Genomic DNA, 5,228 nt, shown 5'->3' on the forward strand with positions numbered 1-5,228 from the left:
GAAGGGGCTGACCCCGTGGCCGAGCGGTTGAGTTTGCACGCTCCGCTTCAGCGGCCCGGGGCTTGGAAGGTTCGGATCCTGGGCTCGGACACGGCACCGCTCATCAAACCACGCTGAGGTGGCGTCCCACACGGCAGAACCAGAGGGACCCTCAAAGAGAATATAGAACTAGGTACTGGGGTGCTCTGGGGAGAAGAAGAAGAAGGAGGAGGAATAAAAAGAAAAGAAAAGATTGGCAATGAGCTCGGGTGCCAGTCTTTAAAAAAAAAAAAAAAAAGAGGAAGAAAGATGGACAAACAGGAACGAATCCCACTGACGGCACCTCCAAATGGTGGGGGGCAGGGGGGTGGGGGGGGTGGGGAGTGGCATCATCGGGCCAAGGGTGACTCTAAGCGTGATCCCGCGGTTGTGTTATTTGACATTTTATCGAATCGATTTATTATTTTATTTTTGAGGAAGATGAGCCCTGAGCGAACATCTGCCACCAATCCTCCTCTGTCGGCCGAGGAAGACTGGCCCTGAGCTGACATCCGTGCCCATCCCCCTCTACTTTCCAGGTGGGACGCCTGCCACAGCGTGGCTCGCCAAGCGGTGCCGGGTCCTGCGCCCGGGATCCGGACCGGCGAACCCGGGGCCGGCGGAGCAGAACGTGCGAACTTCACCGCCGCGCCACCGGGCCGGCCCCCGGAGTTGTTTTGAAAATCCAGTAAGGGGCTGGCCCCGTGGCCGAGTGGTTAAGTTCGCGCGCTCCGCTGCAGGCAGCCCAGTGTTTCATCGGTTCGTTCGGATCCCGGGCGCGGACACGGCACTGCTCATCAAACCACGCTGAGGCGGCGTCCCACATACCACCGCTAGAAGGACCCACCGCGAAGAACACACAACTACGTACCGGGGGGCTTTGGGGAGAAAAAGGAAAGACAAAAAATAAAATCTTCCAAACTCCAATAAAACTTTGAGTGAAGACGACGAGGAGGATGCGAAACGTATCTCACGCCTCCGAGCCGAGCCGTCCGTTTAGGTTTAGGAAGGGGGACGAGGACCCTTTGTAAGCGACATCCCTTTTTAAGCACCATTCTAAACCACAGAACAGAACTCCCTCTCCTCGACCCGGAGCGAGGAGGTTCCTGGGTGTGTCAGAGAGGGTCACGTCCTCTGCAGCACGAACGAACCGCCAGGGTTCGGCCACGGGAAAGAATTTCTTCCTCTCCAGGGGGACTAAAAGTCACCGACGGCAGCGGGCGTAGGTGCTATCCTTCCCGTCCAGGAAAGGCAGGGAGAACTTCAGCCGTGAAGAGAAGGAGGTCTTCCTCACTCCCCGTTTTGGGAGGGCCCCTTTGGCAGGGGAGTTTTGTCTCCTGATTTCAAGTCAGGAAGAAAAGGGAGAGAGAGAGAGAGAGAGAGAGAGAGAGAGAGAGAGTGTGTGTCCTTCTCGTGCCAGGTCGGTCTGAGGGGGACCTCCTCTGGTTTCCTCCCTTCCCAGGGAACGCCGTTCGCTCCTTCTTCTAGAAAAAGCTCCCAAAGCACCACCGCCCAGGATGGTCGACCTACGCCCATCGTCCCTGCTTTCCCAATCATTTCTACCGCGACAGAGGGACAGAGGCCCCTGCCCCATCCCCATCCCCACCCCCACCCCCATCGCCTGCCTCCTTGATGGCCAAAGGAGCTGCCTCTGAGAATGGAACGGGGCTTGGAAACCTTCTAGAGGGGTGACTCTCACCTGCCTGCCTGCTGGGAAAAGCACCACGCTGTCCATCGGACTGCTCTTTTGGGCAAACGTAGGCGTGCCACATAGCGATCGACAGCTATGGCGGGGGGGGGGCGGGGTGGCGTGGTGGTGCCCAGGATCCACGACACGTGACGGCTGCGGAGCACGACAGCCCTAAGACCTTGAGGGAGACGGGGTGGCGCGTGAATCCTTTCGGAACGAGAACGACAGGAAACGCTGACGGGGACGTGTTCTCCTCTCGAGAACACACCAACGCCTCGCACGGTGTCTGACCCGGGGTGCCTCTGACTTTTGTCATCAGAGACGATCCTCTCGACCGCCCCTCACGCTTTGGGGAAAAGGGGAGAGGGACTCGGTAGCACGGGAAAAGCCATCCATCCGCCCTTCCTTTCCGTCTTCACGGCTCCTTCTCGTGGAAAACGAGGAAGCCGTCCGGAGGAACGGAACACTGACCCGGGCCAAAGCGTGGCCCAGCCTGAGCCTCCAAAACCTTCTGCTAAGTGAGAGGTGCCAGACATCCAAGGCGACCTACGTTGCGATTCCACACAGAGGAGAGAGCTAGAACGGTCCAACCCTAGAGGGCGACAGCAGATGGCGGCGGCGGCGGCGGCGGCAGCGGTGGTGGTGATCGTGGTGGGGCAGATCCGGGAGTGGGGCCGTTTTTTCTTTCGGGGGGAGGGGATGGAAACGGAAACCTTCTGGAAATAGATAGCCATGACGGATGCGCCACCTTGGGGAGAGAGACTCCCGAAGGCCACTGGCTTGTGCCCCGTGGAAAGGATGGATTCGGTGGGATGGGAATTCTACCTCCGTGTAGAGCGTGTGGTAAACCACGAGGTAGGTGGGTGGGTGGCCTCCCTGCCTCGCCTCCACCTAGACGTCCACACACAGAGACCGACGAGGGAGGGAGGGAGGGAGGGAGGGAGGGAGGGAGAGAGACAAGACTGACAGAGGCCGAGGCCGAGGCCGAGGCAGTGAGTGAGTAAGTGATCGACCCTGGCCATAGGGATTCCTCAGAGGGCGTCTCTTGGCTCCCCAAACGAAGAATGTGTGTGGAGATCGAGAAAGATCACCGACCTAGGAGAACCAGCAAGACTTCCTCACCCGCCAGAGAGCCGCTGGGCCCCTGCCGTCCCTGCCACCGCCACCCCTACCCCTCGCCTTTGGCAGCGACGCCAACGAAAGGCAGGCAGACGAGTGGGAGAGTCGTGTGGTGGTGTCCCCCAAGGAAGGTGGGTCCATGCCGACGAGCGGTCGTCGGCGTGTGGAAAAGCCAGAGGCGGGCTGACTAGAAGGAGGGCGTCCTGGAGGAAGGGGCCAGGGTGTGAGGGAGAGAGGCCTGTTCCTCTTCCCCTGTCGGTCCCAAGTCAGGGGCCCAAAGGAGGAAAGCTGTCCGTTCCTTTCCGACTCGGACGGTTCGGGCGGAACCGACCGATCCCCGCGGCGGCGCAGTCGGGGCTTTCTGGACCAGAACCCCTCTCTCTGTCGCCTTTCGACCACACGCACGCTTTAGAGGCCAAGGGAAAATGGATCGGGTCTCTCTGTCTCTCTCCCTAGAAAACAAGGGGCCGGGGGCCGAGCCCGTGGACGAACGGTCAAGTAGCGCCCCCCACCCCGGCCCCCGGCTTCGACGGCCCAGGTTTTCACCGGTTCGGATCCTGGGCGCAGCCCCAGACCCAGCATCGCCCTTCAAGCCACGCCGAGGCGGCGTCCCACATAGCAGAAACGCGAAAGACCTACCACTGGAACCTACAACTATGGACGGGACGGGACGGGACGGGGCGGGGCGGGGCGGGGCGGGGCGGGGGTGGGGGGGGCGGCTTTGGGGAGCAGGAAGAAAGAAAAAATAAAAGAAACACAAGGACGGTCATCGCGATAGTTCTTTCCACTTCCATCCATATGTTAACAGGACCCAAGTTTCCCGACCTCCATTTGGATGTATGTTAACTAAATGGAGAAGCTATTCAAAGGACTCCTCTAAAGAAGTCCACGTTCTTCTTTCTAAATGATAATGAAAATCATTGTCACCACCGCTCTTCCGACCCTCCATGTCCAGACGGCCTCCCGCCCCTCCCCTATCCCCAACTCCCGCCCCGCCCCGCGCCGACCCCCGACCCCGGCATTCTCCACGCCCACCTTTCCCTCTCCACTCCTACCCCCCCCGTCCCCCGCCGCCCGGGACACCGCACCCCGCGCCCCCCCCCCAATCCAGGCCGGGCCACCTGGTCGACCTCCTCGAACACTATATAAGAGGATGCCGGGAAGCAGGTGGCGCCCGACAAGCGGCCTCCTCACCGGCCGGACGGATCAGCCTCGCGGGGGCGGGCGATGGGGAGGCGTTCGTCCAGGTCAGGTCAGGTCGGGGGAGGGAGGATGCCGCGCCGGCCGGCCTGGTGCGTGGCCTGGTCCCGATCCACCCCGCGTCTCGTTTCTCGGGCCGGGACGAGTACAGGCGGGGAGGCCGACTCGGTCACGGAAAGCGGCCTTGGGGAGGTTTTGGCGAACGTCCCTGTCCCGGGGCCGTCTGCCGACTAGGGGACGGAGTCCTCCTCCATGCTCCTTCTCGCCCCCAGTCGGGCGGGTTGTGGGTCGCGCGGTCGACTTGGCCATTTCCCCGGAGGCATCCTGCCTGCCGGGGCTCCCTCCCTCGGGCCGGTGCGAGCGGTCCTCGGGCGGCCCGGGAATTTGGGCCGCAGCGAACGAACGAACGAAGCCCGTCCCTCCTGCGTCGGCACCGATGAGACACAGCCCTGGTGGATGGAGCCGCTTTCCTCGGGTTTCCTTTTGCTTTCGGCCGCTGCTGCCACCAAACCTCCCTAAACGATAGGAATGAAAACGGGAACCGTTGGCATAATAAAAGCGTTTTGGTTGGCGTGTTTCTTGGCTTTTGGGGACTCGAGAGGTATGATGGATGATCTCCGATTGACGTTGGGAAGGTCTATTTCATCCCAGTCGCACGAACCCCGAAAACGTGGCGGCTGGACGAGGGAGGGAGGGAGGGAGGGAGGGAGGGAGGCAGGCCAACCACGGGATTTCCGCACGACCAGCTGATGGACACGAGCGCCCCGTGAGCCGGGCGGAGGGCAGCCGCCCGGGTCTCGCAGCTACGTGCCCGCGGAACCCTCGGGACTGCGAGAAGCCGGAGCGACCCGCAGCCATGTGGCGCTCGGCGCGGACATCTGGTCGACCCGCGCGCCACGGGACCCGGGGCCCGAGTCCGGGCCGGGACGCCGGTCGACCCGGCAGGGCGGCTGCCCCGGGGGCCTCGCGGCTGCTCGTCTGCAGCCTCCAGGGAGCCCTCGGGGCTCCGAGAAGGCCGAGCGCCCCGCGGCCCCACGGCCCCGCGGCACTCGGTGCGGACATCTGGTCGACCCGCTCCCCCCCCCCCCCCGAGACACGGGGGTCGGGTCGCCGGTCGACCCGGCAGGGCGGCGGCCACGGCGGCCTCGCCGCTGCTCGTCCGCCGGGTCGCCGGAGCCCTCGAGCCTCCGAGAAGACCGAG

The sequence above is a fragment of the Equus asinus genome, unplaced genomic scaffold, assembly GCF_041296235.1.
Source record: "Equus asinus isolate D_3611 breed Donkey unplaced genomic scaffold, EquAss-T2T_v2 contig_813, whole genome shotgun sequence".
Taxonomy (NCBI): domain Eukaryota; kingdom Metazoa; phylum Chordata; class Mammalia; order Perissodactyla; family Equidae; genus Equus; species Equus asinus.